This window comes from Ictidomys tridecemlineatus, chromosome 1, assembly GCF_052094955.1.
Source record: "Ictidomys tridecemlineatus isolate mIctTri1 chromosome 1, mIctTri1.hap1, whole genome shotgun sequence".
In the NCBI taxonomy this organism is placed as follows: domain Eukaryota; kingdom Metazoa; phylum Chordata; class Mammalia; order Rodentia; family Sciuridae; genus Ictidomys; species Ictidomys tridecemlineatus.
The window spans coordinates 38,197,898-38,222,190 of record NC_135477.1 but is presented as its reverse complement, the minus strand read 5'-3'; positions in this window follow the sequence as shown (position 1 = coordinate 38,222,190).

Here is a 24,293-nt window from a genome sequence, read left to right as displayed (position 1 = left end):
CATTGTCTCAGAAACACAATATTGACTTTGGGCCCAAATTAACCAGGGGAGGAGAACAGAGTTCCTGCTCAGAAACAGAATCTTGGAAGGATTGTACTTGATGATAGGAAGAAGAGAATACCTGCCCCCTCACCCTGTGACACTGAGAAATGAAAAGTGAACATTCTTCTCTTAGGGATTTGGGTGGGTGAAAAATGTCGGCTGTATTTCCTATGGAAATTGAATTCATAAGCTCATTTCATATATGGGAATGTTGTCAAAATTCTCATTACTCCTATGAATGAAAAATAATTTACCTATGGAAAAAGAAGGTAAAATCTAGACAGTTGAAGCTCTTAGTCTGTCTCATAAAACTAAATGCAAAGCAATCCATATTAACTATGAGACAAAATAGGGTGTACAAGATGTTTATCAACAAAAATAATCTCTTCTGAAAATGTACTTGCATAGGAGAATAATAAACCATGAGGGAGAGTCAGAAGACACAATAAATAGCAAATTAACCCCAAAAGGAAGGATGAAGGAAATAAAGAAAATCCACATTGTAAGAAACTAAATGGAAAACAAAAATATAATCGAGAGAAAATGGTTCTTGAAAAAGTAAGAAAATTGATTTAAAAATGCTAACATTGATGAGGGAGAAAAAGAAAGGTTAAATTCTTAAAATCAAAAATGAAAAGAAAGGCATCACATTTGAACAATGATATTATGATAAACTTTTAAATAATTAGTTGAAAATCTAGGTGAAATGAGCACATTCTAACAAAAAAATCAAAATTTATTAAAACTGACATAAGAACAAATAAAAGTATAAATAGTTCCTTCTTCATAAGTGAAACTGTATCCTCATTTAAATAAAAATCTCCCTAAAAATTAAAGGACAATCCCAGATGGCTTCACAGGACAAACCTGGCAAAGTTTAAGGCAATAACACCAAACTCCTGAAAAATTTTCCTAAGAAAGGAAAAAGTAAGAACACTGACTTTATTTTAAGAAACGAGAATTACCGTGGTACTAAGACATAATGAAAGCATTATAAAAAAATAACTAATACTGTCTAACCCTACTTTTAAACATAATGAAAACTACTAACAGCATTGAAAAGAATACAGTAATACATAAAAAAATATACAATGTTATGTCTAATTTCAGTATTGCAAAGTCTAATATACAAAAAACAATTGATATCTTATTAGAAAAATTAAAGAAAGAATATTAGCTCAATATATGCCTGGGTATCATTGAAATTCAACTTCCATCAATAGCAAACACAGACTTAAGGATTTTCCTTGATCTTTAAATTTTAAAAAAAGTATTTATTGATACAATGAATGTGTTAACTCTTATGCCTTTACTCATCTTCATGTTAGTGTTCCTGTGCAACAAAATAAGGCAAGAAATAGAAAGCAAATGTGTGTGGGGGGGGGGGAGGTGTGTATGTATGTGTGTGTGTGTGTGTGTGTGTGTGTGTGTGTGTGTGTGTGGTGTGTGTGTGTATGTGGAGAGAGAGAGAGACAGAGAGAAAGGAAATAATAAAGTAAGAAATAAAAGTGTAACTACTGCTACAAAATTTTAAAATACATTGTCCAATGGCAAAAGGCCATGAAGAATAAGAAAATAAATTTCATCATATTCATACAATGGAATATTACATAGCTATGAAAATGAATCATCTAAGATTTTTCATAAAACACAGATGTGTTGTTGAGTAAATAAGCCTGATACAAAAAAATGTATAATTTCATTTATAAAATTTGAACAGCTGGCAGGACTAATCAGTGATGGCAAAAATCTGGATACTGGTTATATCTGGGGAAAGAGAAGAGTGTGATGATTGAGAGGGAACATGAGGGAGGATTATGGGTCTCTGGTAATTTTATTTCTTAGAAAATGTAGAGCTCACACCAATGTATTCATGTATAATTATTCACTAGACTATGTCCTTTTCATTTGTATATTTTCTGTATTATAGAATAGATTCTTAATATTTTTAAAATTTATAATTAAAGAAAGTATAAAATTGTTCATAGAATAGTATCTTCTACGTAAGGAAACATGAGAAATATCTATCTATCTATCTATATTATCTATATACACATATACTAATATTTGAAAAAAATAATGAAAAATAAATAATAAACAGTACTCAGTCATTATTATTTTTTTAGTTGTTCACAGAACTTCATTTAATTAATTTACTTATATGTGGTGCTGAGAATTGAACCCAGTGCCTCTTACATACTAGGCAAGCGATCTCCCACTGAGCTACAACCCTAGCCCCTCAGTCCTTATTTTTTAAAAAAAGGAGAATTCAAATGCACAGTATACTTTTTAAACATGTTTATTTTTGAACCAAGTAAATGTTTCATATATTCAAAAATAAACATTAAAAACGTAATCCCTAAATTGAAAAATCAACTGAGACAGACTTTTTTTTCTCATTAGTATTTAGAATGTTACACAAAACCATTGTTTGCATATTATCTACTCAAACAAGCTGGTCATGCAAAATATATATATATTTATATTTCCCCAAACTTATCAGAAACTTAAGAATGCAAATACACTAAATTCCAGAAAAGGCTAAACACACTTTTTGGATAAAAGAGACCAATGGCTCATGGAGAAGTATGACGAGGAAAAATCCATCTTGAATGAGTTTAAGAGAAATCACAAAAAATCTTCACAAACTTGCTGTGGCTGAGTGTGGGCCAGAGTGACAATGAAATTATGAGGCACCTCAGCCAAAGAATAAGTCTGCACCACCCACCAGCTCTTTCTCATGAGTCTGCACTGAGTGGGCAATCCTGCAACTGAATGCAGAAATATTGCTGAGAGATCTTACTGGGGTACATGACTGCTTCCTCAAGTGTAAGGTGAGGATCCCCAATAGGCAGAGGCAGGAATGAACTGAGAGAACATGATCTAGGCAATCCAGGCCTTCAACAACTGAAAGGCCAAGGGCAAAGCAAGAGAATTGAGAGAAGTTATAGTTGGATACTTTATAGTCATCACTGAATAACTGATACAATAAGCACAGAAAAAAATGAAACATACAAGACTTGAAAAACACTATCAGGCCACTAGATCTAACTGGTGTTTATAGAGCACCTCGCCTCAAAACTTCACAGTATCCACTTTTGTTTCAATTGCGTATTGGATAGTCACCACACTAGACCAAAATATTCTGAATCATGTAAGAAACATGCTCACCTGTCCAAGCCCCAAGAATGGACTGAATCACAAGGTACAGCAAATAGCGAGGCTTTACTTTAATGGTTCTCTTGCAAGTTTGAGTGCCTGGTGGTCAGGGACCCACATACTGGGTACAACCAGTGTTTTATCCACTAGAGCGCAATATCTCTCCCCTGCTTTCTCATCGTCTGAGTACTATGGGGTGCACAATCTTCCTAAATGTCACTGGTTTTACTGTCTCCTATTGGATTACTAAAGAAATAAACCTTTAATATACTTTTAGTTGTCCCCATTTCCCTTTGTTCTCCTGTAGCAGGAAGTCCCCTTGGATTGAGTACCTTTTGGCAAGTAGACAGTTTATCTCTGTTGGTCAGGTTGGGCTCTTCCTTCTCACCATCTGTTTGTCAAGAAGCTATAGAATTTTACTCTCTATTGTTAACTAGTGGTAGCTTTTTATTCAGTTCTCCCCTCCAGCTACCTTTCTTCCAATCCCAGTCATTCTACATTTAAAGCTAAATACTATATTCTGAAAATGGACCACGGGACTTTTCTATTTCTCACAGGTCATGAAGCACGTTTGAGTCAATATTAAAGAAAGGAATTATGCAGCATATATTCTCCAACCAAAAGGGTTTGAAATTAGAAATTAATAACATTAATGTATTCAGAAAATTCCCAAATATTTGCCACTTAAAATAACCCATTCGTCAAACAAGAAATCAGGAAGGAAATTATAAAGTATTTCAGACTGAGCAATGATGAAAATACAACATATCTGTCATGTGGAGGTTAGAGCTAAAGTGGTTAGGGGGAGTTAAATAGCTTCAAATGATTGCATTAGAAAAGAAGAAAGGCCTGAAATCAATTATCCTGGCTTCCACTCCAAGAAGCTAGGAAAAAAACAAATTATATCAAAAATAATAAAAGAAAAAAAATTAAACGTTGCAAACAAAATAGGAAAATGACAGGAAAAAAACTGATAAATCAGAACTTTGAAAGCAATTATAAAATTGGTTAAAATCTTGCAAGATGGGTTAAGATAAAGAGAGAAAAGATGAATTTCCAACAAGAGGAATAAAAGAGAGGACATAATTATAGGTTTATAAACATTAAAAGGATGAGAAAGAAATACTATAAAAAATGCTGACAATAAGTTCTTTAGCACATATTAAGTGAACAAATTCTTGAAGAGCAAAACTTACCACATTTAACAAAAGAAGTAGAAAAAAATAAAACCCAATATTTATTAAAAATTAAATTGATAACAAAAAACTTTCTGAAAAGAAATTTCAGCCCAGATAACTTCATAATAATTCAAAGAAACTTTAGCAGAGATAATGCAAACCCTACCAAATTTTTCAGGATAAAAAGTGGAAAAGGACTATTGCTAACACATTTTATGATACTGAAAAAAATTCTGACACCTGACAAAAATATTTAAATACGTGACAAAAATGGTAAAAGAAAAACAGTGACAGATCGATACCTCTCATGAAAATGAACATCAAATCCTTAATAAAACATTAGTAAATCTTCCCCAGAAATATATTTTAAAAGGTAGTAAATCATGACCAAGTGCAATTTATCTCAGGAATGCAAGATTATTTTAACATTTGAAACTCAAGCAATATAATTCATCACATCAACAGAATGAAGAATTTTTCTCAGTAAATGCAGAAAAGCATTTGATTAAATTTACAACCACTTCATGATAATAACTCAGGAAGCTGGGAACAGAAGAGAAATTCCTTGTTCTGATAAAGGACATTTACAAAGTAAAAACAAAACCAAAATATCACCATAGCAAACAATAGTGAACTATGGGGTGCTTTTCTGCTAACAGCAGGAAGAAGGCAAAAGTATCTGTTATCCTAATTTGTATTTAACATTGTGCTAGAAGTCCAAACTAACCAAAAACAAGAGGAAGAAGAAAAGGGAAAATAAAGATAGTTTGGAAAAGAAAAGATAAAATGATTAACTATCATTTTTTGCAGATAATGATTGTGCATGTAACAAACATTTTTTTTCTAAAAAAACTATTAGAAGTGAAAACTAAATTTAGCAAATTCACAGAAGGCAGTGCCAACATATAAAAACCAAGTGCATTTCTAATACTAGCAGTGAGAATTGGCAAATAAAATTTATAGTAAGTAATACCATCAGCGATTTCATGAAAAATATTTTTTAAAAATAACAAATAATATGCAAATCTTATGCACAGGAGACTACAAAACATTCTTCATATAGTTGTTGCTCTTGGAATTACAGAAAGGATCTTTAACTTGAAAGTTAATATTATACCACTTTAGCATTAATACAAGAGCCTTGCCATTGTATAGCTCTGTTGAGTTTTGTTCTTTGCAGTATTGTTTTAGAAGTTTTGTCTTTTAGAAAAATTAAGAAAATGTAGATAGAGTTTCAAATGTACCTATGTATTAATTAATTCTTGGGTTTTTCATTGCTTCATATTAATCTGAATTTGCACATGGTGTTAATTCTCTGCAGCTCAGGGCAATGTCTTAACTTTCTAGGGTGAGGAGATCTGGATACAAATTCTCTGCATTTGTTGCTCTGAAAATATTTTTATGACCTTATTTTGAAGACTAGTTTTTTTCTGGTTCTATAATTGTGTGCACACATGCATTTCCCAGCACTTTATAGAAAATATTTTACTACTGTCAATAAAATATACTAGAAAATAATTTTTTTAAAAGGTGAGGCTTTGGGAGGTAGAGAGGGAGGAAAGAAGGAAAGGAAGGAAGGAAGGAAGGAAGGAAGGAAGGAAGGAAGGAAGTTTGAGAAAGTTCCTGCCCAGGTTCCCGCTAACTCCACTGGGTTAACTTGGTACAAGTGTGTGGGAATCCTCGGTCCTGACTGGTGGATTGCGGACCATAATCCCCTGGTCAGGTTGCGGTAGTTAATTGTGACTTCCCAGGGGCTCTTTTCTTGGTGGTTGAACATGCCTAGACAAGGGCCACTCAGTTAGTCCATGGTTCAATGAACTGTGCAGTAATTTATGACCCTGTCAGCAAATGGCTACCAGGTTCTATTCTAAATTTAGACCCAGTTACCATTTGAGATTCTTCTGGAAGATTTGGTGTTTTCTAAAGTTTGTGCTCATTTTCCAGCCTCCATTGTTTCCTCTAATGGGTCAGCTGGCATTCAAATATCCTTCCCCTATAGTAATATACATATTCTGCTGGTTTTCCACACATTCATGTCTCTCTCTCCCTCCATCTCCATATCCCTCCCTCCCCATCCCTCTCTCTCTCTTGTTTTTCCACATCTTAACACTGATGTGCATGGCTGTGGTTGATTTATCCTGTTCCTGAAGAATAATCATTCTGGGGCAATCTAGTGAAAGCCCAGGATGCTCAATAAGGTCTCCTCCTCCTAGCTCTTTGAAACACCTATGACTGACCATTTTGCATCCTTGGAAATCTTTCTTCAACCTTCAGATCTCCAGGGCTTTTGTCTACCAGATGGAGTCTTGGCATATTAAAAGTGTAGTATGTGTTCAAAACTTTAAGAAGACGGATAAATATTTCTAAAGTTCTTTCTCCATGCTCCCCTTTTCTCCAGTACCCCTGCTTTCTCTAGCTTCCTCAGCATTTCAGAACCTCTGATATGGTCATCTTCATTCCTCTAAGCCATGGAGTTTTCTTTAATCTCTGCCTCCCTGCATGGCAGAACACTGTGTCCCCAGGCAAAATGCAGGGCAGTCACAGGGCTTGCCTCTTGTGCTTTTGCCCATCTTTGGGAGCACATTGCTGCAATGCCTCTTCCATAATCTTTACCTCATAATTTTTTTTCTATTTTTAAATATTTATTTACAGCACGAAGATACCAATTACTCCATTGTGGTAGAAGTAGTACTTCACAAATTTTTGTTTTTCAAGTTTTCAAACATCCAGAAATTGTGAAAAAGGCTAACATTTTAATAGCATTAATAGAATTTTGCCATTTTCAAATGAAAAATTATTTTTGACTCAGACATTTTTAAGCAAGTTGCAGGTTTTATGATATTTTATCCATAAGAACTTCATACATGCCTCTGAATAAAGACTTTCTCTAGCATAGTCAGATTATTATTATTATACCTAAAATCAATAATAATCACATATAACATCAAATATTCATTCTATATATGAATTTAGCTATTTGCCTTTAAAATGTATCTATAGCTTATTTTTTGTTTAGTTTGCTTATTTATTAACTAAAAACCCAGAATCTGATCAGCATTCACATAAAACATTTGTGCCTTATGTTTCTTTGCCATCTTTTGATTTAAAATAGTAATCCTGGGTTTTGTGTGATTATTTGTCTTTTCCTCCAAATAAAATTTTTTAAAATTTTTAAATTTATTTTCATTAGGTACATATGACAGAAAAATGCATTTTAATTCATCGTACACAATTGCACACAACTTTTCATTTTTTTCTGGTTGTACAACACCCTATGTTCAGTCTTACATATACCTAGGGTAATGATGTCCATCTTATTCCACCATGTTTGTTTTCTTTATAAAGAGTTCAGGCACAGGGAGCAGTAGTGCATATCTGTAATCCCAGCAGCTCAGGAGGATGAGACAGGAGGATCGAAAGTTCAAAGCCAGCCTCAGTAAAAGCAAGGCCCTAAAGCAATTCAGTGAGACCCTGTCTCTAAATAAAATATAAAATAGAGCTGAAGATGTGGCTCAGTGGTTGAAGATTGCTGATTTCAATCCCCAGTACCAAACAAAATAAAAAGAGTTCAGGCTACCTGTTGTCTTACTGAATTTTCCACATGCTGGATTTTTCTGATTGTGTAGTAATAGTGTTGCTTAATGTGTTCCTTTATTTCTACATTTCAGTTAAACTTAGCCTTAGAAGTTTGATTAGATTAAGTTTAATTTTTTTTGTCAAGGATATTTTATATATAATAACTTTCAGATATTATCTTATCAAGAGATAATATATCATATATCATGATATCCCACTATAAATGATGCTAGTTTTGACTACTTAGCTAATGTGGCCATCTCGCCATTTAAAAAAAAAAAAAATCTTCTCTTTTAAATGGTAAGTGAGCAGCAATATTTGTCATTGGGTGTGTGAATTTTTTTCCCTAAAATGTTTTTATACCATTGCTACTATTTGTTGGAATAACTTTTTATTAGAAATTGCAAATTGATTAGCTGTCATTTTTATAAATAAGTATTTTCTTTTATCCCCATCCTTAGAAAATTAAAAACTAATAAATAAAAAATCAGAAATTATCATCGAAAATCACATCTGCAAATCAGCTGTTCCTTTGTTTTTCGGTACTAGTGATTGAACTCAGAGTCACTCCACCACTGAGCCACATCCCTAGCCCTATTTTGTATTTTATTTAGAGACAGGGTCTCACTGAGTTGCTTAGCACCTCGCCATTGCTAAGGTTGGCTTTGAACTCATGTTCCTCCTGTCTGAGCCTCCAGAGCTGCTGGGATTACAGGCATGCACCACCATGCTGCCTCATCAGTTCCTTTTGAGGTATCCTCCACAGAGGTGTAGTGCTGGGTATCAAGGTCAGTCTGGCTGGGAATTCCTTCAACAAAAGCAAGGCAGCTCAAGACCATCATGAAGTTCCAGAGTCATTACCCAGAGCCTCTTAGTTCCCATGGAACTGGCTTTGGAAAGGGCCTTTTCTTGCTAATTTCATTAGAAATGGCTATTTTCCCAATGGCGATGTGTGCATTTCTGGATTGTAGTAGATACTAAGATGCGTGTATCCCCACCTGATTAAATGCTTATCATCTAGCTTCAGTCAAAACAAAATCCTTACACAAGGACATCTCTTTACCCAAGGGCATCTTCTCTTTTCTGGACCAACAATCCTCCTTCAAACCAAGAAGGAATAATGCCCAAGAAATATTTATGAACATGACTACAGAAGATCCTATTCTATCTTATCTTCTCCTTATTTGCTGGGAATGGTCAATTCTCTCCTTATTCAGAAATTCAGAGGAGTTGTTATTTTCCTTCTTAAAAAGTAGAACAAAATCTAGGTCAAAATGGTCAGCTCTTCTGAGACTCATGCTGCATTCTGTAGCTTAGATGTTTCAGAGCAAACTACACCATCCCAGGTCTTTCCATGAAAGGGGCTCACTGAGACAAGAGCTAAACCAATCGGAGATTTCTCATAAGCCCACGGGCAAGGAAATTCTTTCAGCTATATCAAACTCTTTGCCCTTACTAGCTGATTTTCAAGTGGAACTCCACTAGTTTCCAGGTATATAACTTGGGACAAGTGGCCTACTCTCTCTATAATTTATTTATTTATTTTTTGTTGTTTCAAAAGCATTAAAAATCATTTCACATGAGTATTTGCACTGAAGTGCAAAGGGTTTAGAAAGAAAGCACTATGATTTTAGTTCCTTTCCCCTTTTCCTCCAAGGTTTGTCACATTCTTGGCCTTACACATGAGCAAGGAATCCCTCTCCCTACTTCATATTAAAGGACACCAAGATTGAGAGATAATTGATTACCATGAGAAGCACTGAGCTGCCCGTCTTCTCCCCTGACCCTTGGCCTGAACTCCTCATGGAGTTGATGACTCATTGATGACTCATTCCCAGCTCATTCCATACTGAGGGATTCCTACAATTGGGGCTTCCAGATCTAAAGCCAGGATGGATAGTCCTGGGTAAATAGAAATGGCTGATCACCCTAAATTTCTACTCCTGGACTTAACTATCACTCATTTTAAAATTCATTTTTCCTGAAGGGACAATACATTCATTCTACCAGTATCCCACAAAATCTTTCTTTTGTCCAAAGAGAAACTCTGTGACCCTCACAATTCATCCCAGTGCTGCCATGGGGACTTCTGTCCTCATCTGTTTTTACATTTCATTTCAGGTTGTTACCCCACCATGTGGACATCCACATGAAATTTGAGACTGATAAATCTTGCTCTTCATTCTTCTTGAGAGCTTTTTCTCCAGCTTTATTAAGATACATGTGATGTATGAATGAGTAAAGAAAACGTGTTGAGTATGTGTATGTATGTACATGTGTGTGTATGTGTACACTCCTTATTTGCTTGGAATGGGACACACACACACGCACACACACACACACAATGGAATATTAGTCAAACTTTTAAAAAAGTCTTGTCATTTATGACAATATGGATAAAACTGAAGGACATTTTGTTAAGTGAAATAAACCAGGCATAGAAAAACCAATACTACATGATCTCACTTATACACACCATCTGAAAATTTTGCCTTGAGGCTTCTTGTGGCCTTTATATAGTTTCTTTCCATCCAAGTGTCTCAGACCAAGGGGAAACCGTCAGCCCTAGTGATATGCATCATCATCTTCTCAATAGGGGCCCCTAAATGCCCAGTGTTTTTTATGGCAGACCAGGATCTCATCTTAATTCTGAATGTTCTACACACAGCTGGTCTCTCAAGGTGTAAATATATAAATAAATATATATGAATAAATATATAAATAAATTACATAATCTTTTATGTAGTTTATTCAAATTTCCCAACTATCCCCTGGATAAAAACATCCTGGAAGAATACATACATACATACACACACACATACACACACACACACACACACACACACACACACACACAATAGGAAAACCCACACTAGCAGATCAAGAGTATGTGAACCCTAATAGCTGGGGTTCATATAACTTTGTGTGATTATAAACATGACATTTATTTGTAGGGGTCTAGTTCTCTTTGCCACAAGAGGGAGTAATGATTAAATGATTTGCTATCAGTGACAACTTAGAATATCACCTGCTATATAGTAGGTGATTACTAATGGCTGGCTTCCTTTCTTCTCTGAAGCTAGGAACCATAACTTTTAATCCTCAGCACCTTCTGGATGACTTGGTATCCAGACTCATGGGCTTTAATAGGTTACCAGCAGGCCAATATGGGCCTTATAGGCATGAACATAGTCAGGGGGTATAGGGACAACATGGGTACCATCTTGCAGGGGCTAGAATCTGTCTATTCCCCATGCAGGACATGTGGTATCCAGATGCTCCTGGGATGCACTTGGAGTCCTCCTAAGTTCATCTGGATCCTCACTGACTACACGGTGCTGAAGGCACATATGAGCACTAATTGAATAAAGCTTTCTCAGAATCAATATGGCTTGACTCCAAGTAAGCTGACTATTTAAATAAGCAAGAGGGAATGCTACTGACTGGGCTCTGTTGTTTGTCTCCTAATTGCAAGATATTTGGCTGACTCATGACCAATTTATGTGCAGAAACCAAACAATTAAAAAGGTCTCATTACTAAAACCTGGGCAGTCTTTTATTTAAATGATGCACTGTGATATATAGGGATTCACTATTAACAAACAAAGCTGAACCTGAGTGCGCAAGTACTTCCAGGCAAAGAATCATCCCAACTGGATTGAACCTTGGGCTGCCTTTACTAGGGGCCATTTATAGGGCAGCATAGGTCAACATCTCCTGCCTGCAGCCTTGGCAGCCAAATCAGTAATGAAGACAAAGCCAGGATATTGCTTTACACCAAAGCTATCATGTGAATTCCCTATTCATACTTTGGTCCTGGTTCCAGATTTTCTGTACTCCAGTAACTTGCACCTCTGCACATTTTCAGCCACTTGCAGCTATAGCCACACCCTAAGATCATATCATGATCGTCATAAAAATGAGAGTATAAATATCCACCTACTCCCAAAGAATTTAACATATTCCAGACTGTGCTAAGTGCTTCACATACATTATCCCATTTAATTCTCACTACAAGCTTTTGACATAGGAGCTATTATTATCTCTACTTTACAGATTAAGTAATTGAGTTCCAAGTTCACACAGCTCATAACTAAAAGAGACAAGACTGATACACAGGTGTGCCTAACATCAAAGTACATTTTTTTTTATCAGTTTCACATTTTTTGGGTTCTTTTTCATAAAATCCAGTTTAACCTTTCAATGTCTGATGAGAGTTTCTCCCTTCATCCGTCCCAGTAAAACTGCCCTAATATATGCCTCATGGAGAACTCCAGGCTCATAGTTCTGCTTTATACAGCTCATTGGCCTCTACCCAGCTTCTCTTCCTCCTTGTCAACCAAGTTTCTGTTGTCAATCATTTTAACTACGAGTTTTCTAACTCCCTCGACAACCCAGATTGCAGTTCCCTGTTCCTTTTCTGTACAGGCTCTGATGATGTCCAGACCTGGATTACTACTACTACCTGTTTTCCCCTTTGCTGCCCTGAGAATGCGGAGGTTGCTGCATAAGATCCACTACACATGTTTGAATTCAGGCTTTGTGGACTCTTTGGTCTCTCTCCTTTATCCTTACCTGGTGTTCTTTTCCCCACTCCCCACAGTGATGACTTTTGTTCTTTGCCCCACCCCCCCACCACCAAGTCTCTGCCCTCATTCTCATGCTCTAAGCTGATAAAGAAATGACCTATGTCAAATGGAGATCATTATGCACAAACTCTTTCAACTTTTCTCCTATACCTTCTCTCATTCTATCCCCAGCTGTTGCCCTGATTCAAATATCCCAGCTTCAGCAGGACCACACTTGGTCAAAAAGACCCAGCCCCTGCCTTACTACAAAATATCCCCAGTATCCTCAGGTTTACCATCAATCATTCCATTCTCTCCTGAGTCCCTGACACTCTCTTGTGGCCCCTCAGAAAAGACTAAACTCATAGTTCCCTCTTAACTCCTACCCTCTTAACTCCTATTTGAATTTCTAGGCTTCTCATACCCTTCTTATAAAAATCCTCCTCCGACTTCTGTGAGGACACATTCTTCATTTTTAGATGGGCGCTCAGGATCTTCTCTTGGACATACTTTTATTCTCATTCCACTCACTTCCCCTCCTCCACTAAGTAGCTTTTAGCCACATTCACGAATTCAAATACTACCTATATCAGTCTGCTTTCAGTTGCCCTCACAAAATACCTGAATTTGGGTACTTTACAAATAAAAGATTTTTATGCAGCTCATAATTGGTGAGGTAACAAGTCTGAGATCATTCAACCCCATTGGTTTGGCCTTTGTGGAAACACCCTGACTGCATTCGAACATAAAAATATTCTACATAGTAGAAATGGCTGTGAGTAGAAGGAATCAGTGTATGGGGGAAGGGCATTTTATAAAGATTCACTCTCATAAGGACTAATTCAGTTCAGGAGCCTAGCATTAATCACTTCTGAGGGCAGTACCCTCATGAATTACCTTCCTCTAGGCTTCACCCATTAAAGGTTCCACCACCTCTCAGCATTGCCAAACTGAGCCCCAGCATCTAGCACATGCAACACTGCAAAACATCAAACAGTGATCGAACCACAGCACCTTCTGCACACTAATGACTCAGAAACAACTCTCTAAACCCTGGTCTCAACTGAAAAACAGAGACCTGCAATTACATAGCAAAAATTATATGTCAAAAAAATTAACCCTACCTCTTCCTTTTAAACCTATTTTTTTGTAATCTTTGTTTTAGTTAATGATCAAATAATATTGATCAAATCACCTGAAGTAAAAATTAAAGAACCACATTTTACTACTTCTTTTGAATTACTCCCATACATAGGTCCAGTTGATAAGAAGTCCCACTGATTTAATCTCATTTATTCATTTCCAAATATTTGTTTGAAATCCCCTCCATGTGAAGTAACAATCCCAGTGCCACAATGCACAACTTCAGGAACAGCATGCATCATGCACAAGGTGACTCTGTGAGTCACAGTCATGGTGCAATATAATAAGAATATGCAATATATGGTATTCCTTGCCCTTAAGTCTCTTAAAATCTAATGGAGGCACATGGACATAAATAAGCATCAAAAAACGGAAAAATTGCAAAGGGAACATCAGAAAATGAATGAGTCAAGAACTGAAGGGTAAAAGAAACACAAAGAGTTGAATAGAAGATGAATTAGCTCATGCAGAAGGTGCTGTAGGCAAATGCCTTGGAGCAGGAGCATAATAATTATCACTAAAATATAATTATCACTAAAGGCTAATGGGTCTGAAGTATAAATTGGTATGAAATTGTGCAAAAAGTCTGAAAACTAAGGGAAAGCAGGTCATGCAAAGCCTAGACATAATGGAGCTGTGTCTCTGTTCTGAGAGCATAAGAAAGGCAATTAAAGACAGTTACAGATACTAAATAGGAGAGAGGAAAGGGAGAGGGAAAGAGAAATGGGAGAAAGAGAATCAAATCTGAATTTTGAACAACATATTCTAACTACAGTGTGGCGATTATCTTGTTTAGGAGCAAATGTAGAGGCAGGGCAACATGTAGGCTGCTGTGATAGTGTCTATGGCAGGAGAAGAGTGACAACCTCTTGAGCCAGTGTGAACCGAGAAACTCTAGAGTTAAGTAGACAGGTTGGCATGTTATTTAGGAAGTAAAAGCAACAGGACACAGAGATGTGCATAAGGGAGATAAAAGAGAAGAGGACCTCACATCAGATTCCTACAGAGGTTCGTGGCTTTTACAATTGGATGAATGACAGTGCCATTCACTGACTCAGAGAATAGGGGGAGATGGTTATATGATAAAGAAGAGCAGTTAGGGAGATCTTGATTTTAATTCTGGACATTTGGTTTGCAGGGACTTTCCACCTTCCAAGAGGAGATATGAATTCCAAGTCTGCAACTCAGAGGAGAGGTGAGGCTGCATATAAATGTGTGTGCTGTCTGCATATAGATAACTGAAGCCATGGTATAGATGAGAATGTTGAGGGGAAAAAACTTAAGTGAATTAAGAAGAGAGCCTGGGACCAATTTCTGATAACTCCAACATTCACTTCTTGAGTAAAAAAGAATGATTCAGAAAATGAAGAAGTAGAAGAAAAAGAAGAATGTATTGTCTCATGGAAACCCAAAAGAGAGATTTAAGAAGCAGGGATTGATCATCAAAGCCAATGGGGGCTCCTGAGATTTCAAGTAAGAGGATTTATGGCAACACATCTCTTCAGAGAAGCTACTTGAAAATAGATGATGGAAACCAAAGCCACATTGTAGTGGTTGAAGGATAGATGGAATGTGAGAAGTAAGAACATTTTCTTTTAAGAAGTGCAATGAAAAGAAGAGGGAAGACCGAGCAATAGCCGGAGGGAATGTGGGACTAAGATTTGACTTTCATTTAATGGAAAGGGCTTGAACACAATTAAAAACTAATAGAAAAATCTAGTTAGCAGGAAGAATCTATGTATAAGGCAGGCAAAGGAAAGATCATCAATATAAGTTTGAATGCTCCTGGGCAAACAGAAATAGATTGAAATCTCATGTTCAGGATGAGGTGTGGCCTTGGCCCCAGGAGAGAAGTCTTCTAGTATAACAGGAGATAAGAGAGAGAGATTGAGGTAGATTGAGATCATTAATAGATTTGTAATTGGAAAAAATGAATTTCTTATTTAACAGTTTCTATTTTATTTCTTTTTTTTATAAAGTGAACATGTAGTAAAATAAAATAAAGTAAGATCTTCTGCTTTCCAAAAAATGAAACTTATGTACTTTCCCCTATTCCTCTTTCTGACTCAAATGAAAAACCATGGATAGTATATAAAACAAATAAAAGAGACTCTGAAAGATGGGAAAACTGGCTGGGGCTTTAGAAGGTGAGGAATAATAGGACTGTGAGTTCCCATGTGTTTCTTTATCCCTAATATGCCCCAAACTTGGAGTTGAAGAAAGAAGGCCACTGGAAATATCAATGTGCATAAGCAAAATGACCTCTACAAAAACACTTCACTCTACTCAGAATATCGGGGAACAGCCTTGCAAGGCAGAATACTCTAGATAGTAACTGTTCTCCTCTAGCAAAATATCACAGGAAAGGCTGTGGCCCACTCACACCCTCACCAACAAAAGCCCTTGTTCAGCTGTGAGGAAGCATCTCTTCTCAACTGAGGTTCTAACAGAGGAAGGTAAGTGGGGGAGGCAGATGCATGATCAGAGGTCTGTTGTAAATTCTGAGCTTTTATGACTGTCCCACAGTGGTTGAGACACACCCATTATGGTATGCATGAAGGCCAAGTGGGGAGAGAAACTTCAACTCCCACCCAAAGTAACAAAGAGTAGCCCAATTTTCAGTGGCAAAGGTCAAGCTGTGCGTCTGGACTTCTACCACCAAACCAGTTATCAGGGAATATCTACACATTTTTTAATCAGAGCAGCATGAGTGAGAAGAGGCCAGTTAAAACACGTTTACATGAGATCCAGAGCCTGGTGAGTGAAGACACATATCATCGTCAAACTTCCAAAATTTCAGATTTAAATGGAAGAAAGTAACTCATCATACCAAGAACCAAGAAGATCTTGAACTATATGAATAAGGCAGACAATAGATGCCAACACTGAAATGTCAGAGATGTTAGAACTTTCTGACAAAGATTTTAAAGGAGTTATCAGTAAAAAAAAATAAAAAATAAAAAGTCAGCGGGCAATTAAGAGCATGCCTGAAATAAGAGAAAATAAGAAATGGGGAGGAAGGAAGGAAGGAAGAAAAGTCTCAACAGAAGAAATAGTCTCAGCAAGAAAGTAGAGGATATAAATTACAAACCAAAAGGAAATTTTGAAATTGAAAACAACAAGGATATAATATAAAATGAAAAATGTATGGGCTCCCCAGCAGATTGAAGGGGCACAGGAAAGAAAAAGGGAACCTAAAGACAGAACAATACGAATTTGACAATCTGGACAAAAGAGGAAATGGGCTTTAAAAACTGAACACAGCCTCAGGCATCAGTGGAATAATATTAAACTGATCTAGCATTCATGCCACTTGAGTCCCATAGATTAAGAGACAGACAGGACTGAATGTCCTCAAAAAAATAATAGCTGAAAACTTTGAAAATTTCACAAAGATTAATCTACAGATTTAAGAAGCTGAGAGGAACCCAAAATAGGATAAACCCAAAGAAATCCACATGGAGACACACACTGCAAACTTCTGAAAACTAAAATCAGAAAATATTTCAAAAACAGTGAGAGACAGTTTGAATAACAGAAAATTTCTTATCAGAAATGATGGAGTCTTGAAGAAAATGATAGGATTTCTCAAATACTGGAGTAAAAATGTCATCCTTAAATTCTATGTCGAAGGAAAATATCCTTAAACAAATTAGGGGAAATCAAGGCAATCTCAGAAAAAAAACTAAGAGAATTTGTTGCCCCCATGCCTGCACTAAAAGAATGCCTAAAGAAAGTTCTCGAAACAGAAACAAATGATAAAAGAAGGAATCTTGGGAATAAAATTATGGTATTTTCAGGTAAATGGATGAAGTTGGAGAATATAATGCTAAGAGAAGTTAGCCAATCCCAAAAAACTGATGCTGAATGTTTTCTCTGATATAACAAAGCTGATTCATAGGAGGTTGAGAGGGGGAGCATGGGAGGATTAGACCAACTCTAGATAGGGCAGAGGGGTAGGAGGGGAAGGGAAGGGGCACCAGAGTAGAAGAGATGGGGAATGAGATGGACATCATTACCCTAAGTACATGTATGAAGACATGAATGGTGTGAATATACTTTGTATACAACCAGAGATATGAAAAATTGTGTTCTATATGTGTAATATGAATCATAATGCATTCAGCTGTCATATATAACGAATTAGAATTTTAAAAATAATAAAATAAAATAAAAAGAAGGAATCTTGGAATATCAAGAAGAAAATGACTAGTTAAAAAATACATAGCTAAATATAATCATCTTTCCTTTTCCTCTTGAATTTATTAACTTATATTTAATATCTGAAGAAAAAGATTAAACACAATATAATATGGTTCTAAATGTATGTGTCGCGTCGGGAAATTGTAAGGTAATTCTACCACAGAAGGAGAGGTAAAAGGATAGAGAAGAGTGTAAGCTTACATTTCATTCCAAGTGGTAAAAGAAAAACTGGTAAAAAGAAAGGCAAGTTATGCCTGCATCATGTGACATCTAGAGCAAACATGAGGAAAACAATGCAAAGAAATATACTCAAAAGGACTACAAAAAATAAAAAGGGGATTTGAAAAAAGATTTTTATAATCTATAGGAAAGAAGAAAAAAGGGAACAAAGAAATGAAAAAATAAAAATTAAGGAAAAATGTCAGACTTAGATTCTAGAAAACTAACAATTATAATAAAGGATAGTTATTTACCAAGAACATTTGAAAATTACCCTGATACATGTTGTTTATTTAAAAATTAAAATAATGATATAGGCAGGTTGGAAGTAAAAGGATAAAAAACATTCCATGCAAACATTAATAAAAAGAAAGCAGGAATGGCTTTATCAACAGCGGATAAAGTAAACTTTACAGGAAAGAAAACTATTACCAGACATAAGATATTACATAATTTTAAAAGGATAAATCCACCAAGCTAATGAAAGCAATCCTAGATATGTGTATGTGCACCCAGAATGTGGAGAAACTGAACAACTCTACGTTGCTGGTGGAAATGTAAAATGGTATAACCGCTCAAGAAAATGGTTTGACAGTTTCTTAAAACATCCACATGAAACTATCTTAGAAAATCCTACCGAGTAGTCATACTCCAGAAAAATTAATCCTTTTCCAGAAAAATTAATCCTTATAGTTATGATTTGAATCTGGAATATCTCCCAAAGGCTCATGTGTTGAAGGCTTGGTCTTCAAGGCAGGAAGGTTTTGGGGTGTGGTTTTAGTTAAATGATTGGATCATGAGGGCTTTGATGATATCACTGAATTAATCCATTGATAGATGAATGAAATACTGGGTGTTGTTGCAAACTGTAGGTGCTGGGACATGCTTGGAGAGATAGGTCACTGAGGGAGTGTCCTTAGGGACCATATCTTACCCCTGACCCATTTCGTTCTTCTCTTCCTCCCTCCCTCCCTCCCCCCCTCCCCCCTCTCTCTTTCTCTCCCCCACCCCACCCCCCTCTCCCTCTCTCCTGATTGCCATGAGACACGCAGCTTTCTTCTTCACACCCTTCCACTGTGCTGTTCTTCCTCACCTCAGGTCCAAAGCAGTGCACCACCAGTTCACCATGGACTGGTGATTCATGGTCAATCTCTGAAACTTTCAATCTCTGAAACTGACTCAAAATAAATCTTTCCTCCTCTAAGTTGTTTATGTCAGGTATTTTTGGTCACAGAAACGAAAAGCTGACTAACGTACTTATGTTCACATAAAAACATATGTCTACAGCAGCATTATTTATAATAGTCAAAAACTGGAAACAACCCAGATATCCTTCAGTGAGTTAAACTAGTTATGGTGATAAATTCATAACCATGTAATGTTAATCAGCAGCAATAGATTCAAACTATTAATACATGCAACAACCTGGAAGCGTCTCTCAAAAATTATGCTGAATGATAAAAACCAATCCCAAAAGTTATATACCATATACAATTCACGTATATAAATTCTCAAGAAGACAAAATTGTGCTTCACTCTCCGCGCTCAGGAGCGAGGAGCCGCCAGCGCCCCTGCCCCGCTGCCACCGCCCCCTCCAGCCACCACTCGGCACCGAAAATTTCCAGCGCCCGCGCCCTCTTGGGGTCTCAGCAGCAGTGGGCCCGGGTGGACTGGGGGCAGCGCTTGGCTGCTTTGGGCGACGGGCCCTGGTCGGGTCGAGGCATGGCCTGGGCTCAGCTATGGCCGGCTGAGGAGGTACAGTGCGGCCCGGCGCGGCGGCATGGCCACAAGTTGCGCTGTGGGCGGCGAGTTGAAGAAGCTGGTTGTAGTGAAAATATTCTTCATCATTCCAGAGATCCAATATGGCAGCAGGCGCGGAGAGATCAAGTGTCTGACCCCTTCAGCTACACGGGCATAGGGAGTCGTAAAGTGTCTAAATGCTGTTTGCTCAGGATCACTAGGCAATGCTGAGCTGACATGGATAAGGGGCGAACAGTCTGGGCCTCAGAACACACACCAAGCCTAGATCGGCTGCATTCAAGCTCCAGTTCCCCTGTTTCTCGTGACTCAGCACTAATGATCCCACTGAAATAACTGGTCGGCCCTTCTGAACTTACAGAGGTAAAAGCCAACGGAGCCTTCATAGGCAGTGGCCACAGGATTGAAACGGGGCTTGGGAGAGACAGTCAGGACCCACCTGTTGCATTGGTCACCCGGCAAAGGGAACGAACGGACACCATTTGCATGGGATACCACCATGGCAAAGAACTGCGGTCACGGGCGGAGGAGATAACTATATTGAAACCAGCGGCGACAGCATCAAATAAATTTATAAGAGTAAACAGTAACTCAGCAGTCAAACAGAACAAGAAGTAACATGAGCAGCATAAAAAAGCAAGGAAGAAAAGGAGTACAAACAATGAAGGACAGCCTAAATATTCAGGAGGACCTAGAGTCATCAGAAAAATGGTCATATAAAGAACTCAAGGAATACCTTAGACAGATGGAATGGAACCTTAAAGAGGACACGAGACAGCAAATCCAAACAGTGAAAGAACACATTGAAAATGAATTACATAAACAGATAAAAGAAGAAGTTAAGCACCTTTATCAGGAGATAGAGATTATAAAAAAATCAAACAATAATTCTAGAAATGAAGGAAACGATAAACCAAATTAAAAACTCAATTGAGAGTATCATTAACAGAGTGGAGCAAGTAGAAGCCAGAACATTAGATAATGAAGACAAAATATATCATCTTGAAAAGAGTCTAGCCAACTCAGAAAGGCTGGTAAAAAATCACGAGGAAAAACATTCAAGAGACATGGGATAACAAAAAAACCAAACTTATGAGTCATCGGGATAGAGGAAGGTACAGAGATTCAAACCAAGGGAATGAGTAACCTGCTGAATAAAATAATTACAGAAAACTTTCCAAAAATAAAAAAGGAAACGGATATACAAATTGTAGATGCATACAGGACACCGAGCACACAAAATCACAGTACACCAATGCCAAGACACATTGTTATGAAGATATCCAATATACAGAACAAAGAGAAAATATTAAAAGCTACAAGAGAAAGGAGGGAGATTACATTCAGGGGTAAACCAGTAAGATTAACAGCAGATTTTTCATCACAGACACTGAAATCGAGAAGATCCTGGAACAACGTATTTCAAACACTGAAAGACAATGGATGCCAACCAAGAATTTTGTATCCAGCAAAATTAAGCTTCAGGTATGACAACGAAATAAATATCTTTCATGATACACAAAAGCTAAAAGAATTTTCAGCCAGAAAACCAGCATTGCAAAGCGTCTTGAGCAAAACACTACACAAGGAAGAAATGAAAAACAATAACCAAAACCATCAGTGGGAAGTGCCTCGGTAATGACAGAGGGCAGGGGGAAAGCTAATCATGCAGACACAAACTAAATTTAAAAAAAAAGAAAGAAATAATCAAACACGGCTGGCAGTACAAACCATATATCAATAGTAACTCTAAATGTTAATGGCTTAAACTCTCCAATAAAGCAGCATAGGCTGGTAACATGGATTAAAAAAACAAATCAACAATATGTTGCCTCCAGGAGACACATCTGACTGGAAAAGATATACACAGGCTGAAGGTGAAAGTTTGGGAAAAAATATACCATGCACATGGTCCTCGTAAGCAAGCAGGGGTGGCCATCCTCATATCGAATAAAATTGACTTCAAGACTAAGTTAATCAAAAGGGATAAGGAAGGACATTATATACTGTTAAAAGGAACCATTCACCAACAAGACATAACAATTATCAATATTTATGCATCAAATAATGGTACTGCAACGTTCATAAAACAAATTCTCCCCAAGTTCAAGAATCAAATAGACCACAACACAATAATTATGGGTGACTTCAACACATCTCTCTCACCATTGGACAGATCCTCCAAACAAAAGTTGAATAAAGAAACTATAGAACTCAATATCACAATCAATAACCTAGACTTAACTGACATATATAGAATATATCAACCATCATCATGTGGATATACTTTTTTCTCAGCAGCACATGGATCCTTCTCAAAAATAGACCATATATTATGCCATAGGGCAACCCTCAGTAAATATAAAGGGGTGGAGATAATACCATGCATTTTATCTTCATAATTGAATGAAACTGGAAATCAATGATATAAGAAGGAAGGAAAAATCCTACATCACATGGAAAATGAACAATATGTTACTAAATGACCAATGGGTTACAGAAGACATAAAGGAGGAAATAAAAAACTTCTTAGAGATAAATGAAAATACAGACACAACATATCGGAATCTATAGGAAACAATGAAAGCAATTTTAAGAGGGAAATTCATTGCCTGGAGGTCATTCCTCAAATAAAGGAAAACCCAACAAATAAATGAGCTCACACTTCATCTCAAAGCCATAGAAAAGGAAGAGCAAAACAACAGAAAATGTAGCAGAAGGCAAGAAATAATTAAAATCAGAGCAGAAATCAATGAAATTGAAACAAAAAAAAACTATTGAAAAAATTAACAAAACTAAAAGTTGGTTCTTCGAAAAAATAAAGAAGATCAACAGACTCTTAGCCATGCTAATGAAGAAAAGAAGAGAGAGAACTCAAATTACTAACATATGGGATGAAAAAGGCAATATCACAACAGATGCTACAGAAATACAGAAGACAATTAGAAATTAATTTGAAAACCTATATTCCAATAAAATAGAAGATAGTGAAGACATCAATAAATTTCTTAAGTCATATCATTTGCCCATACTGAGTCAGGAGGATATACACAATTTAAACAGACCAATATCAATGGATGAAATAGAAGAAGCAATCAAAGACTACCAACCAAGAAAATCCCAGGACCGGATGGGTATACAGCGGAGTTTTACAAAACCTTTAAAGAAGAATTAATACCAATACTTTTCAAGTTATTTCAGGAAATAGAAAAAGAGGGAGCTCTGCCAAATTCATTTTATGTGGCCAACATCACCCCGATTCTGAAACCAGACAAAGACACCTCAAAGAAAGAAAACTACAGACCAATATCTCTGATGAACCTAGATGCAAAAATCCTCAATAAATTTCTGGCGAATCAGATACAAAGGCACATCAAAAAAATTGTGCACCATGATCAAGTAGGATTCATCCCTGGGATGCAAGGATGGTTCAATATAGGGAAATCAATAAATATTATTCACCACATCAATAGACTTAAAAATAAGAACTATATGATCATCTCGATAGATGAATAAAAAGCATTCGACAAAGTACAGCATCCCTTAATGTTCAAAACATTAGAAAAACTAGGGATAACAGGATCTTACCTCGACATTGTAAAAGGTATCTATGCTAAGCTTCAGGCTAGCATCATTCTGAATGGAGAAAAATTGAAGGCATTCCCTCTAAAATCTGAAACAAGATAGGGATGCCCTCTATCACCACTTCTATTCAATATACTTCTGGCCAGAGCAATTAGACAGACGAAAAAAATTAAAGGCATAAAAATAGGAAAAGAAGAACTTAGATTATCACTCTTTGCAAACGACATGATTCTATACCTAGAAGACCCAAAGAGGGTCTACAAAGAAACTACTAGAACTAACAAATGAATTCAGCAAAGTGGCAGGATATAAAATCAATACGCATAAATCAAAGGCATTTCTGTATATCAGCGACAAAACTTCTGAAACGGAAATGAGGAAAAACACTCCATTCACAATATCCTCAAAAAATAAAATAAAATACTTGGGAATCAACCTAACAAAAGTGGTGAATGATTTATACAATGTAAACTACAGAACCCTAAAGAGAGAAGTAGAAGATCTTAGAAGATGGAAAAATATACCCTGTTCATGGATAGGCACAACTAATATCAAAATGGCGATATTACCAAAAGTTCTCTATAGGTTTAATGCAATTCCAGTCAAAATCCCAATGACATTTCTTGTAGAAATAGAAAAAGCAATCATAAAATTCATATGGAAAAATAAAAGACCCAGAATAGCAAAAGCAATTCTAAGCAGAGAGAGTGAATCAGGCGGTATAGCAATACCAGATTTCAAACTATATTACAGAGCAATAGTAACAAAACAGCGTGGTACTGGTACCAAAACAGGCGGGTGAACCAATGGTACAGAATAGAGGACACAGAGACTAGAAATCCACAAAGCTACAACTATTTTA